The sequence below is a fragment of the Periplaneta americana genome, chromosome 2 (assembly GCF_040183065.1).
Source record: "Periplaneta americana isolate PAMFEO1 chromosome 2, P.americana_PAMFEO1_priV1, whole genome shotgun sequence".
NCBI lineage: Eukaryota > Metazoa > Arthropoda > Insecta > Blattodea > Blattidae > Periplaneta > Periplaneta americana.
Window position 1 is genome coordinate 118,424,742 of NC_091118.1, and position 12,044 is coordinate 118,436,785.

Consider the following 12,044-nt stretch of genomic DNA (forward strand, 5'->3'; position numbering starts at 1 on the left):
TTTCCCATTTATCTTACTCCCGTCGGTGTATATTTCTAAGTTGTATTGTAGGTTTTCTTGTGCCTCTTGGACTCTTGGTCTGACTGCTGGGTGGGGCCACTCGTTTAGTTTCGGGGCGTCTTCAGGTGGTGTCAGTGTACCATTTTCGCTGGCGATTTGTGTACCTTTATATATCTCCAATATTTCTTGAATTTTTATATTTATTGGCTTAACTGCTGCCAGAACACAAGATGCTTCATATGACACTGTGCGATAAGCTTTCGTTATTTTAATATTCATCAACCTTTGCACTCTCTGATATTTAAGCATGTTCTTTCTTTTGAAGATAGCTTCTTCCCACACTTGTACTCCATATAGCAGTATAGGCAGTATAGCGCCTTTGTAAATAGTCAGTAAGGCTCGCTGTCCTAATCCCCAGTTCATCTTAGCTGATTTCGAAAGTGAGCTTATGAGCTTGATGCATTTCTCTGAGGCTTGTTTTATGTGCATGTCGAAATTCATCTTGTTGTCAAAGATTATACCTAGATACTTCAATTGCTGTACCTGCTCTATTTCTCTGTTGTTTATGAATACACTTATGTTGCTTTTTCCTTCTTTCCTTTTCCTCGATATCAGTAACGTTTTTGATTTACTGTTATTGAATTGTAGCTTATATAGGTTTGACCAGTCTTCTATTAGTTTCAAGTCGGTATTCGCGTACATTTCTGCCACTTCTTTGGTTTCCCCTGCCGTCATCAGTAACAGATCATCTGCAAAAGCTATTAATTTACTTCGTTGTGTGTAATGTTGGGTTAGAAGAGAGTTATAGAGGACATTCCATAGTCCTGGGCCGCAACATGACCCCTGAGGGCAACCTTTCGTTGCTTCCTTTTCCACTCGGCTGTGATTGATGGAAAGTGTAGCGATTCTGTCACTGAAGTAATGTCTAACTAAATGATATAAATTTTTTGGGCATTGTAGTTCCCTTAAGTTGTAGAGGATGCCGGGCCACCAGGCAGCGTCGAATGCTCCCTTTACATCCAAGCTGGTTATTATTAAACTCCTTTTCTGATCTAGGTTGTCTTTTATGAACTTTTTGACAGTTAACGCTGCGTCTATGGTACTTTTCTGAGGGATGAATCCGTATTGGTTCGTGCTGAGCAGGTAGTTGGAATATAAATGGTGATTTATCCTATCAATCATCAGCTTTTCTAGGATTTTGCCCTCGATGTTTAGGAGACTTATTGGTCGGAACCTTGCAACGTCCCGACTCTCCTCCTTCCCTGGTTTAATCACGGGTATGATCTGTGATGTTTTCCATATTTTGGGAAAGCATCCTTGGCTTAAGCATTTGTTATATATGGCTGTTAGAGATGATGGAAATCCCGTAAATACTCTCAGTATTATGTTCTTCGTTATTCCATTTTCTCCCGGAGATTTCTTGGGATTGAACTTCACACTGCAAATGGGTATATACCCGGTGGCAATGGTAACTAATTACACTCAATAACGACAATTAATAATAAACACAACTAATAAAAAGAATAATAATTAATAATAATGATAAATAATAGTAATAGTATTAATAATAATAATAATAATAATAGTATTAATAATAATAATGATAATAATAATAATAATAATAATAACAAGGAGCAACCTAAATTAAATGAAGCATGATGACTTAAAATAATATTTAAAATAAATCTAATTTGTATCTTAACTCTAAGTTCATACCTGCACAAGTACCTTTCGGCACTACACTTATTTCGCTATCAACTCACTCACTGCACTGATTCTATCCTGATTTCACTAACACTTCAAAACCATTTCACTGTTCAAATACTTTGTACAGCCACTATGAACTATAGAACTTCACTGACACAAACACACTTCACTTACACAATAGACTTCACTGACACAACACACTTCCTCACTGATACAACACTTCAAATAATAACATATCAATTACACCCTTTAAATAGGTGTATAATATACTACCGTCTATAAGTAAAATCCTTAAGCATATTTTTAATTACATTTTTGGTTATTGGTAAAGCCTTTAGTAAGTCTGCAGGTAAAGCATTCCATTTCCTGATAGTACGATTGAGAAAAGAAAACTTTCCAGTGTCCGTCCTCTGTCTTCTTTCCCTCCATTTATATGAGTGGTCGTTCCTTGAAGTGTAATTTGGCGGCTGCAACCTATTTTTTATTTCTCTCGAGACAGGCTCACCTCTATATGTTTTGAACATTGCGCATAATCGAATTCGCGTTCTCCTGTCCGTGAGTGTGTCCCATTTTAATGGTGAATTATTACGACAACACTTGAGAGCCTGTTTTTGAATCTTTTCCAATGTCTTAATATGCTTTAATCTGTAAGGATCCCAACATGCAGCACCATATTCCATTATTGGACGAACTAGTATGGGAAACTGAACGTTAATATCTGTAACGGATTGGTCATTATCGAGTATTCATGAATTAGAAATATACTCGACCACAGTACAAGGTTAGCGAGCGTTTGTTTTATGTACGTACGTCGTGATAGCCTGTGATAACAGAACACTTGGCAGGTAAAAACTGGCTCTCTGTATCATACAAACGTCAAAGCACTCAGTAACGGACACAATGCGGTTAGAGGCATAACGAAAACCATGCTGTGGCTTCTTATTGTGGCGCTTAACGTGACGTTTGTGACAGTTCGCGTGGTTTCATACAAACACGATTGTGAGCGACAGAAATGCGTCCTTTGGTGTGTGTGTTTTTATATGCGTGACAATGGGTTTGTTACATTACAGAATTATTCAGAGAATATTCAGTTATTTAAAGAATTTTATGCTCAAGAAACATGTAACATATATCACGGAATTAAGTGGTGTTTAAAGAACACTTCTAATTTTTATATTCATTCCTGCCCAAGGGCAGGCCTTTCACTGCTAATCCAGCATTCTCCAGTCTTTCCTATTTTCTGCCTTCCTCTTAGTCTCTGCATATGATCCATCTGATATCTTCTTCTGCCCCGAACTCTTTTCCTGTTCAACATTCCTTCCAGTGCATCCTTCAGAAGGCAGTTTCTTCTCAGCCAGTGACCCAGCCAATTCCTTTCCCTCTTCCTGACCAGTTCCTTATTCTGTCTGTTCATTTCACATGCTCAGTTCCTCTCCATATCCACATTTCAAATGCTTCCAGTCGCTTCTCTTCACTTCGTCGTAATGTTCATGTTTCTGCCCCAACTCAACACAAAACACTTCACTAATCTCTTCCTTAGTTCTTTTTGCAGAGGTCCGCAGAAGATGCAATTTTGGTATACATACATAAGTGTTCTGCCCAAGATCTGCAACCTCAGCATTCTCAAATTGTTTCTATTTTCTGCCTTCCTCTTAATATCCACATATGATCCACTTATCTTAATGTCGTCTATCATTTGATATCTTCTTCTGCCCCGAACTCTTTTCCCGTTCATCATTCCTTCCAGTGAATCTTTCAGTATGCAGTTTCTCCTCAGCCAATGACCTAATTGTATACTGTATTCTTTCAAACCGTGAAACAGTATGCTTACCTATTACACACATTCTCTTAAAAAGGACAAATTTCATGTTGCATAGTGTTATCGTTGTAATAATAGTCAGAATGTAGCATTTTCCTTTCTATACAAACTATTTTGTAAATATTTTTATTACAAAACATTTCTTATTCGTTTAATAGGAAAGCATTAAATCTTTTCTCATGATGACATAATTAGTGTTCTATAATTTTTTTAACCTTTTGTAGTAAATATACGTACTTTGTTGCTAAAGTAAAATATTCTTTAATACGCTTTTATAAAGCTCTTAGCATTATGTAGTCTAATAGCCTATAATGCTTGGTGCTATATGAACCTGTTATGAAATAGACAAGAAAATGTGTTTTTTTTTTCCATACATCGACTAGTTTATATTTGCATTGCAAGTTTTTTTATTCAGAAAGTGGCGAACTGAAGTTTTCACAGCGATCCATTATACTTACTGATCTGCTTACGAGAGAAAGATGAGGTGGGAGTACATACTTGGAATGGTGGGTGTTCAGTTCTGGAGCTACTATAGAGATAAGGGAAGCTCTTTCACAGCACTCAGCAAATTGAACGGTCAACCTAGACTAGCTAGTACGTGGTCGTAGTTGCATTTGGTTGGTTATATTAATCTTATATGAGTAAAGTTCTTCCGAAAATTTGTGTTATATATTTTCTTAATTAGATAATGAAACATAATTATCCTATTTGCAATAGGATACGACCAAGATGATGATGTACATAATTCCAATAAATTCCAATTCGTGGAATTCTAACACACCCGCAGACACTGAGCAGCCAGGGAGCCTTTATACATAGCTTTACATTTATCGTTTACAGTTTAAAATACATATTATTAGTGAGAATCGTTTGAAATGCTGTCAAAGTTGCTGCAACTAATTAGTTTCAGTTTATCAAGATCTCGAGAGAGATGACTTTTGTGTAGCAAATGGAAATTAAGTAACACATAACACATACTTCTAGCATCTGGCAGGATAATGATAAACACATTTTACAAAATCATGTTACGGAATGCGCTCTGGTTCGAGTCCTCATAGGAAAGAAATTTTCTCATGAAATTTCGGCCGATGTGTGGGACCGGTGCCCACCTAGTATCGTGATGAATTTAGGAATCTACAATAAGTAGCGAATTCCGTTTATGAAAATGAGTTGTAACGACTGGGGGGATCATCGTGTTAACCACGTGATACCTCCGTTCTGGTTGGATGATCGTTCTCCTCTGCTGAGACATGTGGACATGAGGCAAGAAGCCAGCTGGTTGGCATTGGTCATTTATGGTCTGCTGCGCCATGGATGATGATGGTGGTGATTATTTTTATTATTATTATTATTATTATTATTATTATTATTATTATTATTATTATTATTATTATTATTATTATTATTATTATTATTATTCGATACCTGCATTGTACAATAATTTCTACTGCACTGATGTCAGACGTGGTGCTTCATAAATAGATTAAATTTATGTGTGCTAAATGACATTGGAAAGAAAGTCAAAATAAATAAATAAATAAACAAATAAATAAATAAACAAATAAATAAATAAATAAATAAATAAATAAATAAATAAATAAATAAATAAATAAATAAATAAATAAATAAATAAATAAATAAATAAATAAATAAATAAATAAATAAATGAGGTGGGTGGGTGAGTGGGTGGGTAGGTAGGTAGGTATGTTTTGAGTTTGGCTTGTGTCTACAGACAATCAAACTAAGTCAAAAGACAATCAAAATAAGTTAAAGTAACACATATTTGAGCATACCATGGAAGTCACAAATTTTATAATATGGATGAGTAGTAAAATATTTTTATACAATCTTAAAATGTTTCGTATCCAAAATTTAAATATCATTAGACAACATGTTATAAAACTTTATACTTTGTTTTAAAATAATGAAGAATTGTTTTTTCAAGTCTAATCAATGGTAACTGAATATCATTACAATATCTGATATTGAGCCCATGATAGTCTTTACGTAAAGGAAGCTGAGATTCATTTCTTTTAGCATGCATAAATACTGTATACAAAGATGGAAGTGTCATAATTTGAAATCTAATAAACAATGGTTTGCAATGTGCTACTTCATTACCACTTGATAAAATTTAACAACCTTCTTTTGTAATATAAAATGTCATTAATACGTGAACAATTTCCCCAGAGTCTAATACCATAATTCAAATGACAATGAATATATAAGTCATAATAGCCTATATTTTAACTAGCATGTCTTGTGCAATTATAAGTTTGATTCTTCGAATATCTGAGATAATTTATTAGATAATTCATCAATATGTTTATTCCAAATTAACTTATTATCAGAAGTAAGACTAAGAAGTTTAGCATATTTAATTTCAATATTACACATTTTAAATCATATATTTTGCTTTTTATATATAATATATTAGACACAATTCTATTGTTTAACGATGAAGGAGAGGGACATGACAACAGCTCATAACTAGAAACTCTCATCCCCGCAATTAACGAATTATTGTTTGGTGGGTTACAGACTACTCTTTGAGAAGACGACGCCCCATCACGCTGAAGATTATGCCGCGACTCAGCCTACCCTGCAGGAGCACCTCAGCACCGGCCTCAACGGACTCCGACTGGGCGGACCTACGGTAGGACAGATCGTTGCATGAGTCCCCTCTTACTTCTAATATAGGAAGAAAATGTACGAAACCAAGATTTATTGCTTGTTGTAGACTGTGTAGATCAAGTGTTCTTTATAAGTGGATGATTTTTATGTAAATTGCCTTGATTTTGACTGCTATCTCATAACATATTTGATGGAGATATAAATCTGTTTTATCATTAACATGCGGCATCTTAAACGAAACGCGTTCTGAAAATGACGTGGCCCTAAGAGAGACCTGAATGAGCGCATACGAATTCTTCGATTTTTCCCTTTTATTTGTATTACAGGAAGAAAAGATATGTCATTGAGATTTATTTTATTTCTTCTCATAGACTGATCGGTATTAAATATTAACTGTTCTTTCTAAACGAAACGCGTTCTGGAAATGGCGTGGCCCTAAGAGAGACCTGAATGAGCGCGTACGAATTCTTCGATTTTTCCCTTTTATTTGTATTACAGGAAGAAAAGATACGTCATTGAGATTTATTTTGTTTCTTCTCGTAGACTTATCGGTATTAAATATTAACTGTTCTTTCTAAACGAAACGTGTTCTAAAAATGACGTGGCCCTAAGAGAGACCTGAATGAGCGCGTACGAATTCTTTGATTTTTCCCTTTTATTTGTATTACAGGAAGAAAAGATACGTCATTGAGATTTATTCTATTTCTTCTCGTAGACTGATCGGTATTAGAGATTAACTGTTCTTTCTAATGTGTGAATTGATTGTAAATTGCCTGAATTTTGACTATTTCCCACATTTTATGAAGAATTAGGAATCTGTTCCATCATTGTAATGAAATTAAACGGGAGGTGGAAACGAGGTAACTTTGAGGAGAACTGAAAGAATGCATAAGAAATGGTACGATTTGTTTCATTATATGGAAGAAAAATATATGATATACAGAGTGTTAAGAAGTTTAATATGCTGGGAAGAGGTAACGTTCATCAAAACAAAACAAACATTTTAGTACGTACGGATCTAAAATATATACTTTTAGAGATACTGTATGAGTACTTATTCATCATCACTAAGTAGGCTATAGGAAATGCTCAATGTGATGCCCGTTCATTGTAATGCATCATTCTCCCCCTACGGTATCATGTACTCTTTGAAACATTCCTGATTGTTTTTGGATGTGCTGACAGATGGTGACAACCTGATCCTGTAGTATTTGTAATCATTGTTGTCGGTTGCATATAACAAAGTCTTAAAGTGTCTCTCTAATAACGGACAATCAAAGACAATGTTTATTGCAGTGCAGAGACAAATGACTGCACGCCTCTTTGCTCTTTTGCTTACTGCATTTCAATAAGAAACGAGCAAAGAGCTCACATTAGGAGATATGCTGCTGTGACCACCAATTTCTTCAAATATTTTTATTTTAAGGCCCACGTTTATTATACTTTTTTCCCTTGTTTTGATGAATAGTACCTCTCAAAATATTAGAGCTTTTTTTTAAAACATATTTTATAATATAGGGAGAAAATGCACCAAGTTTATTTTTTTGTTATAGTCTAACAGACATTAGGAAGGTCGACTGTTGTTTTAAGTCGATTTTAATTCAATTACCTTTGAATGCTAATGTTATCTCATATTTGATGAACATTCGTTAACTGCGACTGTTATTTCATATTTAATCGAGATTTATGAGTTGCGACTTTTAACCAATATTTGATCGACATTTAAGAATCTGTTACATCATTACACTGCGGCATCTTACTGAAATTCGAAGTGGAAATGAGGTAATCTGTATGAATCCTTAAGAAATTGTACGATTTATTTTATTACATGGGACGAAAAATATGTAATATTGCACACTCTGTAAAACATCGTCGCATGTCGAAAATCACATATTAATTTCGTAAATTATTTCTTATCCTGTTTTACTAGTTGGAGGTATGAAATTTTGATAATAAAATAGTAAATTATGAAAGGGTTTCGTACATATCTATTAAAATATTTTAACAGCAGTATTTTGGTAGGAAATAGCATATATTTGCAAATAACAATTTTAGAGGTGTGACATGTTTTACTGGGAGTGCGATATAGTCGTATGTTACAGGAAGAAAATGTACGAATTGAAATTTATTTCTTATTATGAACTAAGAGACATTAAGGAATGTCAACTGTTTTTTTAAGTAGATTATTTTAATATTATTAGCCTTAAATGCTACTGTTGCATCTCATACTGTATGATCAACACTTATGAACTGTGACTGCTTTCTCATATTTCATCGAGATTTAGGAATCTGTTTCACTATTACAATGAGGAATCTTACCGAAACGCGTGTTAGAATATAAATGAGGTAATTTGTTAGATAACTGTATGATTACATAAGACATTATATGATTACTTTCTTGTTCATAGCTGAATGTAGGGAAAAATGAACACCACTAATATTTATTTTTTGTTATAGGGTGATAGACATTAGACAGGTCTCTTTTTAAGTGGATAATTACCTTAACTGCAACTCTTATCTTATATTTGAACAACATTTATATACTGCGACTATTTCCCCATATTTAAGCAAGATTTTTTAATCTATTTATCATTACAATGTGGCGTCTTATCGAAAAGCAAGATGGAAATGAATTAACTTGTTAAGAAACTGTATTAACTCATAATGAATTGTTTTATTATATGTGCTTACTTCTAATATGAGAAGAAAATGAACACAACCAATCTTTAATTTTTTTTTGTGGAGTTATACACATTGAAAAGGTTGACTTTCTTTTCAAGTGGATAAATTGCATTAACCAACTGTTATCTTATGTTTTGGCGACATCTATAGCCTAAACTGCGGCTATGGAAATATTTGACCTACAATTTGGAATCTGTTTCATCATTACAATGCTGTATCTTACCAAAATACGTGATGGAAATGAGATAACTTATGATAATTGGCCTAACTGTATGAACAAATACGAAATTGTATGATGCAAATCTGGCTTTCAGGTAGTAGCTCTCTGTGAAGCAGGTTTGAATAATTTCAAGAGAAAAATTATTCCTGGGCCGGATGTCGATCCCAGGATCCTTCTCTTAGCGCACGAATGTTCTACTGACACGACACTGTCACAATTTTTCCCTTTATATCCACACAACTCAAATGGGCTGAAAAAACGCCAGAAAGCTGTTTCACAGGGAGCTACTACCTCAAAGCCAGATTTGCAAAATATATTCGTTACTGTAGGTACGTTAACAGAAAGCCACAATTTAAGTCACACAGAATTTGTGTGCACTCAAAGTTGGCTTTCTGACGTCTTGTCAGCCCATTTGAGTTACGTGGATATACAGGGAAAAACTGTGACGGTGCCGTGTATGAACCCTGGGTAGCTCAGTCGATAGAGCATTCGTGCACTAAGCGAAGGGTTCCAGGATCGATATCCGGCCCAGGAATAATTTTTTCCCTTGAAATTATTCAATAAATTGTATGATTTATTATATTTGTAATATAGGAAGAAACGAACATCACTCATATTTATTTTGTGGTATAGATTAACAGACGAAACCATGGTTTGATGAAGATTGTTTCATTGTAGTAGATAGAAGGAAACAGGCAAAATTGAAATTCTTACAGGATCCAATTGTGGAGAATAGAGATAATTATTTCAATGAAAGACGGGAAGCAAGTCGTACACTTAGGAATAAAAAGAGAGATTACTTGAAGGAAAAACTGAATGAGGTAGAAACAAATAGTAAAAATAAAAACATTCGAGATTTATATAAGGGTGTAAAGGAATTTAAAAACGGATATCAGGCAAGGGTGAACGTGATCAAGGATGAGAATGGTGACTTACTTGCAGACTCTCATTCAATCCTGAACAGATGGAAAAACTATTTTGGGCAACTACTAAATATACATAGGCTAAATAGAAATGATCGGGACGAAATTCAAATACAAACTGCTGAGCCATTTATACCGGAACCCACACTTTCTGAAGTCGAAATTGCGATAGAAAATCTGAAAAAGTAGCCTACAAGTCTCCAGGTATTGATCAAATTCCAGCAGAATTAATACAAGAGTGCGGAAGGGCATTATCTAGCGAAATTTATAAACTTCTACTTGCAATTTGGGAAAAGGAAATTGTACCATAACAATGGAAGGAGTCCATAATCGTACCTATTTTTAAGAAGGGGGACAAGACTAACTGTAGTAACTTTCGAGGAATATCACTTCTGTTGACGTCGACAAAATTTTGTCGAATATCCTTTTGAGAAGATTAACTCCATATGTAGATGAAATTATTGGGGATCATCAGTGTGGTTTTAGGCGTAATAGAATGACTATTGATCATCTTTTTTGTATCCGACAGATATTGGAGAAAAAATGGGAGTATAAGGGTACAGTACATCAGTTATTCATAGATTTCAAAAAGGCGTATGACTCGGTTAAGAGAGAAGTTTTATATGATATTCTTATTGAATTTGGTATTCCCAAGAAACTAGTTCGATTAATTAAAATGTGTCTTAGTGAAACTTACAGCAGAGTACGTATAGGCCAGTTTCTATCTGATACTTTTCCAATTCACTGCGGGCTAAAGCAGGGAGATGCACTATCACCTTTACTTTTTAACTTCGCTCTAGAATATGCCATTAGAAAAGTTCAGGATAACACAGAGGGTTTGAAATTGAACGGGTTACATCAGCTTCTTGTCTATGCGGATGACGTGAATATGTTAGGAGAAAATCCACAAACGATTAGGGAAAACACGGAAATTCTAGTTGAAGCAAGTAAAGCGATAGAGTTGGAAGTAAATCCCGAAAAGACTAAGTATATGATTATGCCTCGTGACCAGAATATTGTACGAAATGGAACTATAAAAATTGGAGATTTATCCTTCGAAGAGGTGGAAAACTTCAAATATCTTGGAGCAACAGTAACAAATATAAATGACACTCGGGAGGAAATTAAACGCAGAATAAATATGGGAAATGCCTGTTATTATTCCGTTGAGAAGGTTTTGTCATCTAGTCTTCTGTCAAAAAATCTGAAAGTTAGAATTTATAAAAGAGTTATATTACCGGTTGTTCTGTATGGTTGTGAAACTTGGACTCTCACTTTGAGAGAGGAACAGAGATTAAGGGTATTTGAGAATAAGGTTTTTAGGGAAATATTTGGGGCTAAGAGGGATGAAGTTACAGGAGAATGGAGAAAGTTACATAACGCAGAGCTGCACGCATTGTATACTTTACCTGACATAATTAGGAACATAAAATCCAGACGTTTGAGATGGGCAGGACATGTAGCACGTATGGGCGAATATAGAAATGCATATAGAGTGTTAGTTGGGAGGCCGGAGGGAAAAAGACCTTTGGGGAGGCCGAGACGTAGATGGGAAGATAATATTAAAATGGATTTGGGGGAGGTGGGATATGATGGTAGAGACTGGATTAATCCTGCTCAGGATAGGGACCAATGGCGGGCTTATGTGAGGGCGGCAATGAACCTCCGGGTTCCTTAAAAGCCAGTAAGTAAGTAAGTAAGTAAGTAAGTAAGTAAGTAAGTAAGTAAGTAAGTATAGATTAACAGGCACTAGAAAGGTCAACTATTCTTTTAAGGATGATTTCAATATAAATTAACCTAAAATGCGACTTTTATCTCATATTTTATCCAGATTTATGAACTTCGATTGTTACCTCATATTTGATAGAGGTTTAAGAACCTGTTTCGTCACTCAAATGCTGCATGTTACCCAAATGTGAGGTGAAAATAAGGTAACTTAATATAAGAGAACTGATGGACACGAAGAAAAAACAATGGAAAAATATTGTGACTTGATCTTTATCTAATTAATTCGTTAAGCAGGATTTGAATGTGCAGGATATTATATCCTGCAAAACTG

General features: G+C 34.7%; 1 long non-coding RNA gene across 1 annotated transcript in view; it reads left to right on the forward strand.

Annotated features, from left to right (window-relative positions):
• Nucleotides 1-6,208, forward strand: part of LOC138694554 (uncharacterized) — a 512,327-nt gene extending 506,119 nt beyond the window's left edge. Inside the window, exon 4 of the long non-coding RNA XR_011330972.1 lies at nt 6,068-6,208. This is a non-coding gene — a long non-coding RNA (uncharacterized lncRNA). The remainder of the gene's footprint in view (nt 1-6,067) is intronic.
• Nucleotides 6,209-12,044: the final 5,836 nt, after the last annotated feature.